This window comes from Dromiciops gliroides, chromosome 2 (genome assembly GCF_019393635.1).
Source record: "Dromiciops gliroides isolate mDroGli1 chromosome 2, mDroGli1.pri, whole genome shotgun sequence".
NCBI classification, from domain to species: Eukaryota; Metazoa; Chordata; class Mammalia; order Microbiotheria; family Microbiotheriidae; genus Dromiciops; species Dromiciops gliroides.
The window spans coordinates 245,457,774-245,474,509 of record NC_057862.1 but is presented as its reverse complement, the minus strand read 5'-3'; positions in this window follow the sequence as shown (position 1 = coordinate 245,474,509).

Genomic DNA, 16,736 nt, shown 5'->3' with positions numbered 1-16,736 from the left:
GGTTTATAAAGAGTTGGATATGACTGAACAACAAGAGTGAATGGTAGGGAATAACATTTTTAAAACTGGAAAGGTAGAAAGGGCCAGGTTGTGAAGAGCTTTAAAAGTCAAACAGAGGAATTTTTCCTGGAGGTAATAGGGAGATATTAGAGTTTGTTGACTAGCATAGAGTGACATAGTCAAACCTGTGCTTTAGGAAAATCACTTTGGCAGAAATAGGGAGGATAAATCAGAATCGGGAAAGACTGGGGACAATAGCCTAAGTATTGCAATCATCCAAGTGAGAGGTGGTAAGGACCTGAAGTAGGGTAGTGGCCATGTGAGTGGAAAGATGAAGACATATGTGAGAAATATTGACCAACATTTGGGAGCTAATTGTATGTGTGGGGCGATGCTGTTCAAAGCAGAGAGCTCTTGCAAAACTAAGAAAATATATGTCCCATAACATGTGCAGATAAGCTTACACATGCAAACTAACAAGTAGGCTCTGCTTACAGGTTCAGGGATGCAAATGAAGAGATCTAAAGTTTCACCTCATACTCTCCATAATGACAAAGAGCATAAAGAAATAGCAGTATATAGAGAACATAAAGAAAAAGAGATAGAAGAAATAGTGGAGAAATTTTGGGAAGACAAACACAGTGCTGCACTGCTGATGGACCTGCTGTGAAGTGGTTCAACTCTTCTGCATCTCAATTTTGAACTATGCAATAAAGATAACTGCTGTTCAGATTCATTCTCCCAACAATTTCATTACTGGGTGTATGTCTCCAAAGAAACTTAAAAAAGAAACAGTTCCAATAAGTACCAAAATAGTTATAATATCATTTTTTGTGGTAGCAAAGAACCAGAAACAGAATGTGGGCATTTTTTAAGGAATGGCTAAAAAATGTGGTATATGGGTGGAAAGACAAAAGATAGTCCCTGCTCTCAAGGAGCTCATGGACTAATGGGGGAGACAACATGCAAATAACTATAGACAAAGAAAACTGTATTACATAAGACTAATTGGAGATAATTAAGAGAGGGAAGGCATTAGCACAAAGAGGGATCTAAAAGACTCTCTGTAGAAGGTTGGTTTTGTCAGAATCATTTCGGGGGAAGAACATGATTGTAGTAGATTCCTTTTCGAAATGTTCAAATTTTCTCTAAATGCTGATAGTTCCACCTTAAATTTCTGCTGCTGCACTCACAGCTCTATACTCTTATTTGGGGGGGGGGGGCAATGGAGGTTAAGTGACTTGCCCAAGGTCACACAGGTAGTAAGTGTCAAGTATCTGAGGCTGGTGCTTTATCCACTGTGCCACCTAGTCGCCCCTTATACCCTTATTTTTAATAGAAAGACTGCTAAATTTCTGACAATAGTTCTACATCTACCTCGGTTAAATGTATATGGAATTGGGGAATAGAAGCCTTAGTTCCAAAAATAGCAATTCCCTAAAAGAGTTGTTGGAAGATATTAACCAGCAACATTTCTTAGGTTTTTCATTAGTCACTCCAGATTCAAAAAGAGACCTGCTGAATTGAGCAAGACCTCAAGGCTTGCCTCGATCAACTTCTTACGGACTTTCTTGAGGACATAGAGAAAATAATATATCTCAGTTGTTCTGTGTGCAACTATTATATGGATATTTTTGCAGTTGTTTTTAGCATCCAGAAAGCTAGGAAACATAACTGATGTTACACTATTATTGATTATCTATTTATTCTATTTAGGAACTAAGGAATGAGAACAAAGTGAGGTCCTACCACTAAAAGGAATATCAGAGGGTCTATATAATAGAAAATTCATTGGGCAGAAATGTACCTGCATTGTCTTTTTTTTTTTTTTTTGCAGGGCAATGGGGGTTAAGTGACTTGCCCAGGGTCACACAGCTAGTAAGTGTCAAGTGTCTGAGGCCAGAATTGAACTCAGGTCCTCCTGAATCCAGGGTCAGTGCTTTATCCACTGCACCACCTAGCCGCCCCTCCCCCTATATTGTCTTTCAACGTTAATCAATTAAAATATGCTTATGCAAGGGTGACTTGACAACTTGTAAAACTGTGTATTCTCTAGAGTATGGGGTCTTAGCTTTATTTTGTCATGGACCCCTTTGGCAGCCCAGTGAAACCTATGTACATCTTAATTTTTTTAAATTGATAATTGAAGGAAATTTTAGATTTCAGTTAGAGGTTCATAAAAAAAAAAAGATGGGGGCAGCTAGGTGGCACAGTGGATAGAGCACCGGCCCTGGATTCAGGAGGACCTGAGTTCAAATCCGACCTGAGACCCTTGACACTTACTAACTGTGTGACCCTAGGCAAGTCACTTAACCCCAATTGCCTCACCAAAAAAAAAAAAAAAAAAAAAAGATGGAATTGTTTTCCCTATTCGAGTTCATAGACACTTGAAATCTATCCACTCTAGCTCTAGAGGTACCTTGCATTCTAGCTCCTTAAGAGCAGAGAATGTGTTCCTTGCAATTACACACCTTTAATGTGTGTTGATTTGAATTGAACTGAATTTAATTGAATACTCGATGGGTAAAAGATTGTTAGCTTAAATGAAGAAAGGATATATGTGTGTGCTAGGAGATGATATGGTTCTATATAATGATATTCTTCACTTTGAGTTATTTCATTTTTTCATACATTTTGAGCTTGCCACATCTGAACCTTTGAGAATTCCCAAAGTCAATTCCGCAGTGATAAAGTCATGTTTGAATCCCTGTATGTCCATGTATAACTTGAATTGCTTGCCTTCTTAAAAGGGAGTGGAAGAGAAAGGAAGGAAGAGAATTTGGGACAAAGTTTTAAACGTAGGTGTTAAAATATGCTTTTACGTGTAACTGGGGAAAATAAACTTCTAAATAAGCAAAAAAAAAAAAAGTATGCATCCCTACATGTCCCTTGCCAATTAATAACACTTGACAAAATAAGTCTGGGGGTCCTTAGCATAGACTGTAAGGCTTCATGAAGTATAAACCGTTGGTACTTCAGAAATACAAGCTACTCTTGACATTAAGTGTTTAGTGAGTCTCTTGTATCTTAAATATATTATCAATGCTAAATATAGTTTCCGTTGTTTCCTGGCTTCCCAGAAGTCAGCATGTATAGGAATTTTTTTATCCAAAATTAACATAACTATTTGGCCCCTAAAACACCTTTAACCTTATAATCATGTTACATTGTTCCCATTTTCAAAAGAGCAAAAATAATAATGATGACTTCACATTTGCTCTGTAAGGTTTGTAAAGCTTTTTATAGAACATTATTTCATTTTATCCTCATAACAATCATGTAAGACAGGTACTCTCGCTATCTTCATTCTACTACAGATGAAAAGACCAAGGCTCAGAGGGGTTAAATGATTTGCCCAGGATCACACAGCTAATTAAGTAGCTCCAGGAAGATTCTAGCCCAGTTTTCTCATTCCAAGTCCAGCGTTCTACCAGGACATAGCTGGAGGGAGCAGAATGAGTCAGTAACATTAATAGGGATGATTTTAGAAATTCTTACTTCAAGCCATATTTTAAATTAGTTGTCAGTAAAGGGGTATGGGTAAGTGCAAAAAAAAAAAAGAACTTGTAACATAAATCTGATAAAAGACAAAGATACTATATTTGATTCCCCACCCCCTAATTTAATAATTATTGTTTTTATAATTGCAATAATTACAAATTAAATAATGGGGGAATATGCATAACCACCCTCTGCTCAAACCCCTGATGATGAATGAATTCTTACTGTCTAAAATGTAAAAATAAAACCAGAGTTTTCAACTAATTGCATTTTACCAAATTGGGGCGGGGTGTGGAAACAGTACCACCCCGTTAGATGCTTTAGCCTGGCTTTAATTTTCACTCACAGCTGTTGCAATTAGAAAGTGTACTTAATGGAGTGTCATGTTAATTGTTTTCCGAGTTAACCAATTTCTCCATTTAATTGTCAATTGATTAACCTATTGAAATGTTAAGTGACTCAGTTTCCTTCCAGAACAAACAACAGCAACACATTGTAGCTTCATCAACTGGAGGAAAGCCCTCATTTGCCCAGATTCAATGTGCTGGTATTTTTCCCCACCTCCCTGAGCTTTTAATTAGATGAGCCAATTTTACATGTATTTGTCTGCTGGAAAGGTTATCAGTATTGGAGCTGACCTGCAGAGGCAAGGTTGAGCCCAGCAGCTTTAATAGAAAAGGTTTTCAGCTATTACTGCTGTAGTTGATTGCATTGTAATGCTAATTAACTTGAGACTTTGCCTTCCTCAGTGTGTCTTTTTTTTCCTGTAGCTTTAACTATGCAATGAGATGTTTCCTCTGTCATATATATGCACTTATTAAGCACTCATTGGATTCTAATATGCATGCAAATTGTCAAGAGTTTCTTAAGGCTAATACTACACTATTTAGATTGTGGTGCCATTAAATCAGTACAAAGATAGTGCCTACAGCACATTTGTAAGGTTCTTACCAAGAAAGAAAATGGGATCCCATCAGTCCTGGACTTTTCCTCCTTTCTTTTCATGATGTCTTAGCCTAAAGGCTCTTTACAAGTACAGTAGAGACAGGAAGATTTCGTTTAAAGAAGGGAAGGCAACAGTTAGGCTAAAAATTGGGACTTGGATTGTAAAATATTCTTCCAACTTGCAGTGAAAGATTTTTATTTCAGGGGCTCTATTAACATAAAGTCCTTGTGTCAGAGCTGGCTAAATTCTTCCTCATCTCATCTCCCACATGCTCTGATTTGTTCTTTCTTTTTTTTAACTGTATGGCACTATTGTTTAATTACAAGACAATCTACAACAACGGACAAGCATTGTCATCCTGGATAATGTTGGTAGCAGGCAACTGACACAAAATGATTACAAACCTATGTTGAGCTCAATAGTCCTTTAGAGGATTTCTCGCTTAATAGTTCTAGTTCATTCATGTTTGATTCAGCACATTTGTTCTTTAAAGAAGGTACAGATTAGTAGAGTTTTAGGGTGGGTTAATAACGCAACTGAAAATGGCTGCTCGCATTTTCAAAGCTTGTCCTTGCGGTCGCTTGGGTGCTTTCTTCAGTTTGGCTGCTCTGTAGCTTCGGCCCAGTTGGTAAACAGCTTAAATCCAGACATCTTTTCATTCTCTGTGCTGGCCGATTGAAATAAAAATGCATATAAGTGGCCACTGACTGGCGCTGGCCTAACAATAGCCTGTAACATTATGCAAGGGTATTTACATAGGAATAAGGCTTCAGTAAAGAAGATAGGGGCAATTAATGACTAGGCCCACGCATATAGGGAAAGTTTGTCCAATCTTTTCCTCAATAAAGATCTTTTTGTAAAGTGCTATGGAAGCTCATGGAGGCCCCGAAACAGATTAAAAGTGAGCCTTTGGTGGGGCCAGTTCTCAATCTCTCTCAATCTCTCTCAATCTCTCTCAATCTCTCTCAATCTCTCTCTCCATATTGGAAATTAAAAGGCTGGATTGTATTTGGGAGGAAAAAAAAACACTGAAATTAACAGGTTGTCATAAGACCTCATTTCAGGTACTTTCATAAACTCTGGGAAATAAATTAGTTAGGATGTTTAAAATCTCATGCCTTTTACAAGGTGAAAACTTTCAAAATGATTGTCCTCAGCACATTTCCACCCTGTGTGCTTGAAATGAAAGGTGATTTGAATTAAAGTATTTTAAAAGTTTTCCCTTGTTTTCCCTTCCCTTCTCTCCACATTCCCTTTCTCCTCTCGCCCACCACCGCCCCCATCCCCTCCAAATGTTGCAGGAATAGAGAAAATGGTTTTGCCCCAGACTCTGGAGAGGCAGGTAGTTATATGAGCATTGGGACGTTGGTGAGGGAGTTAGCTTACACACTGAATTGCAGTAAAAACTGGGTTGGAGTTGAGGGAAAATCAGGTCATGGAAAGGTTTTTTTTGACAAGGCATTAGAGCAACTTTAGATCCTTGCAAGTTCCACTCCAAAGAGGCATTGAAGATAGAGTTAATTATTGCAAAATGCTTAAATTTATGTCTAGCTCAATGCTTTCCCAAGACTATTGTCACTGATATTTTAAAGGTGGTGATTTTCTCCCCCTATCCCCACCTATAAAATACATCTCAAATAGCGTTTTCACCCAATGTGAGCTTCTTCTCAGAAGCTCATTGCCGGCTTCTATCCCTGGCCAAAAAACACTACTCTTATTGCTGTCATTACTAACAACCAGACCTGTAGAAAGAGTTCTCATTAATGATCTTCCTCTAGGGATGATTCTTTGCAATTTATAATCTTAAAGAATTGACTGGGGGCACCAGGGTCAAAAGCTAGGATAGGTTCAAGGCAGAACTTGAATTCAGAGCTTCCTAAATCCAAGGCCAGCTCTCTAATACACCAGGCTGCCTCCTGATTCTTCTTCTGCTGCTGCGCCTCTTCTCTTCCTATGGGTCCTGGGACAGGTTGTTATCGTGGTATTATTCTTTTATATTTAATATTTTATGGACCACTACACAGATGGATAAAGCAACTACTTTTTATAGTCAAATAAAGTGTTTAGGATGGAAACTTATCTGCTGTGGGTTCACTGCAAACATCCTGGGTACAGTTGCACTAACAGACAGAATTCTGGGAATGCTATGCATCCTGTTCCCATATGTTTATGATCTCCCCTACTAGGTCTCTATATATTTTGAAATTTTTTCATCCCATATAGCACAGAGGTGATGAATATGACATCCAATAAAAATGTTGTTCTTAAGTTTTCATGGATCAATAAATAATGTGTCTGCAAGATAGTGGGCTACAATTCAGTCTCTGATAAGGGATCTACTCAAGTAGTTATTATTTCAGTTCACCAGCATATTTTGAGATCTGCATGTGCAGCACAGGCGTTTGTCATCTGTCTCTCCATGGATTAGACAACAAGTTTCTAATATATAGTTCTAAACATCAGATCATGAGTTACTTATTGTTATTATTACTAATAAGATTATAGAAAGATATACTAATGTAACATCTTACATTGACCATAAAACTCCTTTAACACTTTACAAATAGTTGTCCCACTTAACAGATGTTTTAGAAGCTGTATTAGAATTAAATCATTGAGTTTTACGCTGTGCACAAAATATTTTCTATAACAAAACTCTGACAGGAAATATATGTAAGCTTGCGCAGTGGTACTTGTCCTATCACCAAAGGAGATGATATGCCATTTTTTTTTCAAAGTTGGTCCATAAAATGCTCTACATATAAGGAATGGGTAAAATGAAATCTTTATTAAGGTTCATAACTCATGTGATGTGTGTGTGTGTGTGTGTGTGTGTGTGTGTGGCAAAGAAAATGATTTCAGCTGTAGCCCTGAAAAACAGCAGAAATCAATGCCTCATTCAAGGCTATTGATCAGTACTAAATTAATTAGACTCCAAGGCTTATGGCAGTTGATAAGACAACTTGTTAATTTAGTCAATGATAGTGTTTTCCCTAAAGCAGCAAATATCCTCTTCTTTAGAAAAGGCATTTCTAATACTTGCTATCCATCTGATTTCTTTTTTTTTTCCTCTTTTTTTTCTGGGGTTTGAGGGATGGAGACAGTGGGCTAAAGGATTTGGGAGATAATTATCAAAACGTAAGCGAAGTAAAAGTTACATAAGAATAACATATTAATTCCCGTTCATGTTCTTTTACCTAATGTGGTCATCCAATGCTGTAAAGAATTTAGCCAAGCTTGTAACCCTACATTATGTTCTTAGGTGGATTTAGATGAACCAAGGACATGATGTTCATTTGGAAGGGGAGAATACTTCCTAAACAGGCATTTGCAATTGGCAAATACGTGTTGCTTTTGCTTTTTATTTAAACTTGCTACCATGATGATCATAGCCAATAACAAAGACATTTGCCCTGTCGGTTATGCAAACTGTGAATGGAATGAAGGTATCCCAGAATGCCCTGAACATGGGGCAGTACTTCCTGCTGGCTTGGAAGGACAAAAGGACAAAGCATTAGGAGTGTAGGGGTCCCACCAACAGCTCTTGGAGACCACGGTCTACTATCAGCAGCACTCCAACCCTGTGAGAATGCTAATAAGCTAGTGAAGGGCCCAGCTTTCTTGCCATAATTCTATAGTGCAGTCGAGGACCCCATAGTGCTCACTAAATAAAGACAACTAATTGAGAATTTTTTGCACATTTTGCCCAGGGGACTTGTTGTTCACTCAATTCATTGGGGAGAATGTACCCCTACTGACAAGAGGACCTGATTGTTTTGGCAGCCTCCACGTTACTATTTCCTGGGTCTAGGTCTGACTTTTGAAGTATGACAAAAATGTTTAATTTTGATGTTTTTTAATTAGGTTGCTGTGAATTATTTTAGCTTCTCAGAGAATAGGCCATACAGTGTTCATTTAAAAAAAAATGCTGGCAGAATTTCTTGAATTAAAGCCTTGTTAGGTTTTTTTTTTCCTTGTTTTTTTTTTCTTCCTTTTTTTCCTCTTTTTTTTCTGAACTGTATTTTCTGTGGTGAGGTCTACATTTTTGTGTCTGCAGGTGACACGTTGATTGAAACTAAAATTAATAAATCAACTGAAAAGCTCACACCTACAGTTCACAGCAGGGCCTGGAAAACACGGTTATAAAGGAAGCTTTATGCCCTTGTATAAAGAAGGAATAAATTACAGAAGCACTTGTTGCCCTTGGACTTGATTTTGCTTTGCAATCTGGTATCTTATTTTTGGAGGCTTATTGTTAATCAACAGGTTCCTTGTAGCTTTAGCAGGTGACTTTGCTATTAATCTCCCATTTGACCATTATAGCATATTAATGAGGTAGGCTTCTAGATGTGGCTCTATCTTCTGACCAAGGAATTAGTTTAAAAAGTGCACTTTTTACTCAATGGCTTGCAGTTAGCAATGTTGCAGACCAAATGCAAAGTAGCATTTTCTACAGCTTGTGTAGTATTAAAGAGTGTTTTACTAACATCATGTCTCTTACTGTGCTTTTATTCTCTCCTATACTTATTTCTTCACTGTGGAGGGCTATTATAAGGCTTACTAGTCCCCGTTCTTTTTTTTTTAACAAAATAAAGAAATTATATATAAATAACAAAATGATATCCCTTCTTATTAATGTGCACCTTCATTTTAATTAAGCAAAGTCAGTGTTCTTTGGAGGTATGCTTGGATTTAAATTATGATTTTGGAAGCCAGTGACTGAACATTTCTCGCCAGAATTAGCTTAATAAATGTTATTACAAGTGTAGGAATTTAACCATCCACATTCCAGCTTAATGTACTTGAAAATGTTAAAGTTTGACAAAAGAAAGTAATAAGAATGCCTAAATGGGTTGTTTTCAAAATCTAAAGAAAGGCTCAGAATTTAAGTCTTAAATTTGTGTTTACAAGCATCTACCAAGCACATGATGGTATGAATCAGCCTAGACAACCATGTATAAGGGAGTAAAAGTCTTCTGGAAATTTTCAAATACTCTGAAGACCAGATTATTATCCTGCTTTCATTATTTTGAGGCATACCTGTCCACACCTCAATCAGGTTTTCTTTTTAAAAGCTAATGTATCAAACATTTCTTTCCCTATTTTCAACTTTTGCTTTATTGTATTTTATTATTAAGGATTCAGGTCACTTCAGGCATTTGGGTATCAGGGGAAGTGTCAAGCTCACCTTTTCAACAAACCCTGAAGTGTCTTCCTTCTATGGATTAACGTCAAAACTGTCATGTTATTTAATAAGGTATTTTCTGGTTGGGTTCTTGGGGGATTTTTTTTAAAAGGCAAGAGTCAAAAATCAGTCAGAAGAATGGCACCATCATAATTGACAACTTCTTCAGAGTTGACATAATTTGTGAAAGTGTTTATTTTTTTTAAATTCACATTGACAATCAAACATAAAAGCTTTTCTAGGGCTGTTCTTTTGATTTGATTGCTTTAAGAGGCTGCTAGAGGTTGCAACTACTACTCCTTTCTAAAGTTGCTACCAGAATCATATGTCTAGTACGACAGTTTGAAATGTATTTGGATACAGATTTTTAGAAACATAGTGCCAATGAAATTAGGAAATTCATTCTTCTCAGTTATGAGGTGGGTCCTTTTGTCATTATCATCACTTGTAAGAAGGCATGAACAAGAATCTTGCAAACATGGAGAAGGCATGAAGGGATTGAGATCCAAATCAGTGAAGAGTGTACCCATTCCATGGACATAATCAAATACACCACCGTCACCACCATTTTATTTTAATTTCAAGGATCTTCAGTTTTGTATTGATGAAGCTCCTTTCACCTTTATATAAAGCAACTACTCCACTATTTAGTTAATAGTCTTTTTAAAAAATCACTTTCCCACCAAACTATTGTTGAAACTTTCTGAACTTAATCAGGCTGGTCTTTAGATGGGCAAGTCCATCACTAGAGCATAAGTTGCCTCAGCTTGTTAAGATTTCTGAGAACTGATGCTCTACAGGCATAGTTTTTGAGAACCCAGGGTCACCTCCACACTGCAGTGAAACACTATCATAGAACTTTGGCAAAAGATGTGGGGGGTTGTGTGTTCATTGTTTTTACCATTTTGCCAGAAGAAAGTCAAGAATTTAAGAATGAGAATAAAATTGTTCTATGAAAAAAGCACCGAGGGGGCAGCTAGGTGGTGCAGTGGATAAAGCACCGGCCCTGGAGTCAAAAGTAACTGAGTTCAAATCCGGCCTCAGACACTTGACACTTACTAGCTGTGTGACCTTGGGCAAGTCACTTAACCCCCGTTGCCCCGAAAAAAAAAAAGAAAAGAAAAGAAAAAGAAAAAAGCACTGAAATAGGAATTAAATAACTGAGTCTCAGTTCCAACTTTGCTACTAACAAGCTACTAAACCAGGCTTGTTTCCAGTAGAATTTAGCTAGATGTTCTCTGAGACTCTTTCCAGCTCCGCAATTCTGGGTTGGGTCCTAGAAGCCAAATCATTGAGCTTGATCCCAAAGCACTGCTGTTACATAGTGTTCCCTAATTCTGTACTCAGAAATATAAACTAGAAGACCATTTATTTGGGTAGGTTTTTTTCCCAAACTATTTCACTCAGTAGTCATTTTTTAAAAGCCAGGATTAGTTGAAATCTGTTCTAAACTTTACAGAACTGAACCTTCAACTCACCAGTGATGTGGGTTTTAAGTGACACATACAGAATTTCTAAGACCCATACTTTTATATGTTCTCATGGAGGGGGTGGGATGGTGAGAAAAGGGGGGAAAGGAGGGTATTGGAATGAAAGCCCACATTAAAAGGGTGAGAGAAAATATCAATTCTAGGATCCACCAAGAAAGAATTTTGATGGCCAAGACACAAACTGGAAAACTAGCTTCCAGTTTTTTCTCAAGTGGTGCTAACAGCCTCTGCTGTAATGTGTATTTAAAAGCAAGGGTAGTTAACTGTTGCAAAGCATTTCCCCTCCCCCCAGTTCCCTCTCAACTACTTAAAGCTAGGGAACTTTTCAGCTCTTTTTGTCTTTTCACAACTTCCCAAGATCAGACACATTTCTGCAATGCATATGCAGATTTTACCTCTTGTTACTTTCTCTAATGAGCTTTCACTTAATCAATTTGACAGTAGCCTTTATCCCTTCTTTTGCCTCACATCCACTAGGAAAGAATTCAGGGGGAAAAAAAAGTGTTAACAGATTCAAGGAGTATTAGCAAAATGAAATGGTGGCTGCCCAACACTGGGTGGACCATAGACGGCTTTTCTCTCTGTCATCTCCTCTGTCTTACAACCAAAAGCAGGACGCATGTCTATCAGTCCAGCCAGAAAACATGTATTCTCATAACAAATGGGAAATTAGTTTTCCCCCCTTTATCTCAAAGAGCTAAATGCAAACCACTGCTACTTATCAAAATGCTGAAGTATTTTGTTCTAAGCGTCTGTTATTCCATGCCCCCTTTTCCTCTCCCCAACCCTACTCTCTCCCCCAACCCCCACTTCCCAGAACTTTTAGAAGGGTTTCAGTAGGGCCAGCCTTACTTACCATGAGGCAAGTTGAGAGCAAGATATCTTATGACTTGGAGACGTGCACCATCTTAAAGTTCTGTTTGCTACTGGAAATATACCGTGTATTGTTTCAGTGAGCTACAAAGAATGAGCTTACATCTTAGTATTTTTATTCCATTACAAAAGGCAGCTACTTTATCCATACGTGCCATATTCTGTAAAATATTAAATACAAAAGAATAATAGCAGGATAGCAACTTGTCCTGTGACTATTTCTTTTTGAATGCTATCAAAAGGAACAAGAATGAGATAAGTAGCAGCAGCTGCTGCAGCAACAGCAATAATTGGTCTATATACTGCTTTATGGTTTACAAAGTGCTTTGCATACATTTTCTCATTTGAGCCTAACATTCATTTTATGATGTAGGTACTATAGGTTATTAACTGATTTTATCCTTCTTTTTTTATAGATGAGAAATCTGTGGCCCTTTAATGCACTGGAAGCTAGACCTTAAAATTGTTTTTAATTTAGATTTACAAATAAGAGGTTCAACTCCAGAAAATCCTATGCAATCGCAAAACTGACAATGATGTTTCAACATCCAAAGGTACCTCTAGATTCTTTGGAACTTCTGAAAAAGAAAGCCTAACAATTCCCTCCCAAACCCTGCCTTGCTTCCAATTCCTTTCCTCTCCTGGTAAAAGGGGACTGAATACTCATGACACTGTAATAGGCCTCCCTCCACTCTAAACTGAATCATCTTGAGGTAGGAAAGATGCCTTACTTCTCTAGTTGTTGGAATTTGGTGCAGTGATGAGAAATATTGATGGATTTCCATCATTTCCTGTGAAGGAAAAATCAAAATTAAAAAAAAAAAAATTAGCTGAACATTCCAGGTCCTTAGATAAAGATCTGTTCAGCTTCCAGAAAGGATCATGATTTGTAAAACTTTCCATTCTACAAGACAGCAATGTAAAAAAGAAGCCAGAAGAGGAGTTGTCCTAAACTGTGTCATTCTTGGTATGTAATGAAGTATCTCTTAACACCTCTGAAATGATGCAAATTCAGATCTCCTGACTTCAGAAACAGAAAACTGGGCTTCTTGGTATGTTGTTTGACTCAGGATCAATTTAAAGCTTATGTTTTAAGTGCTTGTGTTAGAGGGGTGGGGGAGGGGGTGGGGATGGGGAGGGAATGGTAATCCTTAAAAGGCACATGTACATCCTAGGAACAAGCACTGCTCTGCATGGTTTGGATTATGTTAGCATAGATGAATTGACTCCAAAGTTAGACCCTCCTTCTTAATAAGTACACAAGGAACTATAGTTAATCAAGTTCCTTTTATTAAGAATAATCTGATAAGGAACAGGGCTTCCAGTGGGGCTGATAGATCACTCATAGGAATTCAGATTCAATCATCTTTTTTTTTTTTTTTTCCTACCCCCTGGCAGATAAGGAGGGAATGGTTTCTGAAATTCCAATTCCCCTAGACTGGTGAAACTAAACAGGGGATTGGTACCTTTTGCAAATCACAAGAAAACCTGACTGGAAGGCAGAAGAACCCTTACCCATTTCCTGTGGTAAATAGTGTCAGTGTTTGACCTGGACAGCATGAAATGCCTTCGTTATGCAGTTAGCTAAAGATGGTGGGTTAATGGAATGTGCAAAAATGTTCATGTCACCATAATTCTATGCCTGTGGACTCAGAAAATTGAAATCTTTCTTTAAATTTAAAATAGGATTTGGCCACATTTAAGAATGTTATTGTATTAGGGCAATAATATAGCCTTTCTCAATTGTATTAGAAATAGCATAATGTAATTAACAAATGGGTAAAGTTATCTACATTAATTCAGCATTTTCCTTCAATTCTTAGAAATCTAATATTTCTATCTTGAAACTGCTTTAGGCATATGTTAGGCATTTGGGACAGCTCCAAGACAGTTTCTTCTAACTGGACAAGAACTTTGAATTAATATTAGCCTTTAAGTACAGTTTTTTTTTAAGCATTTAATTTTTGATAAGGATATAAAGTGGATAAAAAATTCAAAGACTGAAGCTAAAATAGATTGCATATTAGTCACAATTTTGATATTCCAAACTGCTGAAGCTTTGTTGAGCCTTTTTTTTTTTTTGAGGGAGGGGGGTATTGTTTAAATAAGTGACCTCTAATCTTTCTCCTCTCAAACCATTTACTTCCTCCCTAGCAAAAGTGTGAGGGACTTAAAAAAAAAAGTTTGATCAAATGATAAAGATTAAGGTGTAATTAGAGTGATAGAAGACTACACCGTAGTTCTCCATTTAAATTGGGTATTGAAAGCTAAAATGTTTGGGGCTCTTAATGACAGAGTAGGGGGCTCCCTTTAATTTTTATTTGATAAAATATTCAATGATACCTTTATAACAAACTCGAAGTGGATTGAACTCTAAGACTGAACACCAAAGAATCTGATCTGTTGAGGCTGCCCACTTCTCAATGGAAGAACCAAGCATTTTTACTACCCCCCAAATGACCAAAGGAGAACATCCAGCAGATATTTGTTTGGGTTTTGCATTTTCCACCCTCGGTTTTATTCTTGTTGCTAGCAAATGCCTTTCTCACACAGCACTCGCTGGACTGGCAACAGAGCTCTCTCTTCTAATCTGTTTACAAATATGTATTGTGTCGTTCCTGTTCTAAAACTAGAGTTGCTGTGTGATTGTCTATAACGTTTTCTCGTGGATAATTTTGTTTTCATAACTGTCAGCAGTGTTTTGGCTATTTTGAGAATGTAGGACGGGGTTAGGGATTAGTACAAGCATTCTCCTTTCTGTGTATCAGAGCTGCTTAGCAGTAATTAATCAGGACATCGGGGTTTTGTGCTCCTGGTTCAGGTCATTTGCCTATGAGCAGCTCAAGCCTTTTACAAAGGCATACTGCATATGTTTCTGGGTACCTTTTTGAGAGAAGATTTAAATTGCCCAGATGAATAATACTTTGTTACAAGTGTTTTGCCCCAGGCAAAAAGGTTTTCTTCATATTATCATTGCCTGAAGCTGCAATCCTCAAGCTTGATATGACTGGTGTTATATCATCACATGGCAATGATGTAAGAACAGGACCCTCTGTGTCAGACAAATCTGGATTTAGGGGAATTATAGCAGATGTTGCAAAATGGCAACAGTTTAGCAAGTTCCTTTTATCCCACTGTAGGGAGGCAGGACCACTAAGTGTACCAGACAGAAGAGAATGTTTTCTTTGATCCTTTACACTCTAGGGTAGGGACTTCACCAGTTAGAGAACATCTTTAATGATATAGTTATATGTCACTGATGGCTAAGAATACACAATCAAGGCACCGCTTTTCCAGTGCTTTTCAATACCTATGATTATATTATATCTGTCGCACATGAAACATAGAACTACTAAGATTTTCTTCATAGTAACAAAAATTCAGTGCAATGGAAGAAATATACTTTTTAAAAGCAAAAAACAGAAAAAGAAACTTTTTACAGGCAAGAAAGAGGTTTTTAACTCTGGCAACCCCACCCACTTATGCCTACTATGTTCCCATTAAGTAATATGGCAATGTCATCAAGAAAAAACATGTGACAAACTATTTGCCTATAAATATAGTTGACATATTATTTGCCAATAAATACAGTCAAATATGTTCAGTAATGCACTGCATTGTCAATGTTTTTTATACATTCATTTTTTAAAAACTATTCTAAATCCTTAGTTCTGATCCCAATTTATTTCAATTCTGTTTCTGATACAATTAATTTATACATATGCTTGAGGGAAGTATGTTCCTATGGTGTAGTGATGGTAAAGGGGAGTTGTGATGGGAGGGAAGGGCATTCCTTGATCTTGGAAGTGAAAAAGGCCTCGTTAGGGCAAGCACATTTTTCAATTTAGCAGACAGTAAATCTGTATCTAGTTATTATGTGATTTGCATTTCACTGGGGTTTACCATATTTCCAAAGCTATCTCTGAGTGTATACAATGTTCTGTTGGTGACACTGCTATATGTGTCAAATACAGAATATAGTCTCTGAGATTTTGTAGCCACCTGCAATAGGCAACACACACGCATGAAAATAACAGAGAAGTAGTTTTCCCCTAGAGAAGGTTGCCCCATTGTGAAATAAGCACAATGAATTTGTTCTTTTTAATGCAAATGTTTTATTGACGATTTCCATTGGAGCATTAGACAGTGCAATATAGTGCGAACAATTGACCAACTTCTCTAATATGTTTCTGGTTGTTGTTTTTTTACAAAGAATACGAAAAAATCAAGAGAAAAGAAATGGAATCTATATGGATTTGTTCACATATAGAAAGTGTTTGGAGGCCCTTGAATATCCAATTTAGTTGGGTGTTAAGGATTTTTTTTTTTTGAGAAAATCAAGAATTAAACCAAGAGCAAAATGTTCATGTATGCTCAAAGATTTTTCTGAGGAAAGTATATTTAAATGAAAATTAATTGCCATCAATGTTGTATTGTTTATAAAGTAATAAATCTATTCATCAGTGTATTATTTAATTACGTACATTTCATACCTTATTCACTTAGGAATAGTATTGGATTCTGGATGTTAAAAAAAAAGAGAAGATATTTTGTCATCACAAAAATAAAAGATAACTGTAAACGCATGCACTGCTGTCAAATGGACAGCAAGTAAAGTAAGGTTTACTTAAAAAAGCAATGTAAAAATGCAAAAAAAAATGCTTTTGAACTTTGTATAATATAGAGAAATATGCAAAATTATTAGATTACGTTAGTTTGGGCCTCTGGATCGAATGATTAT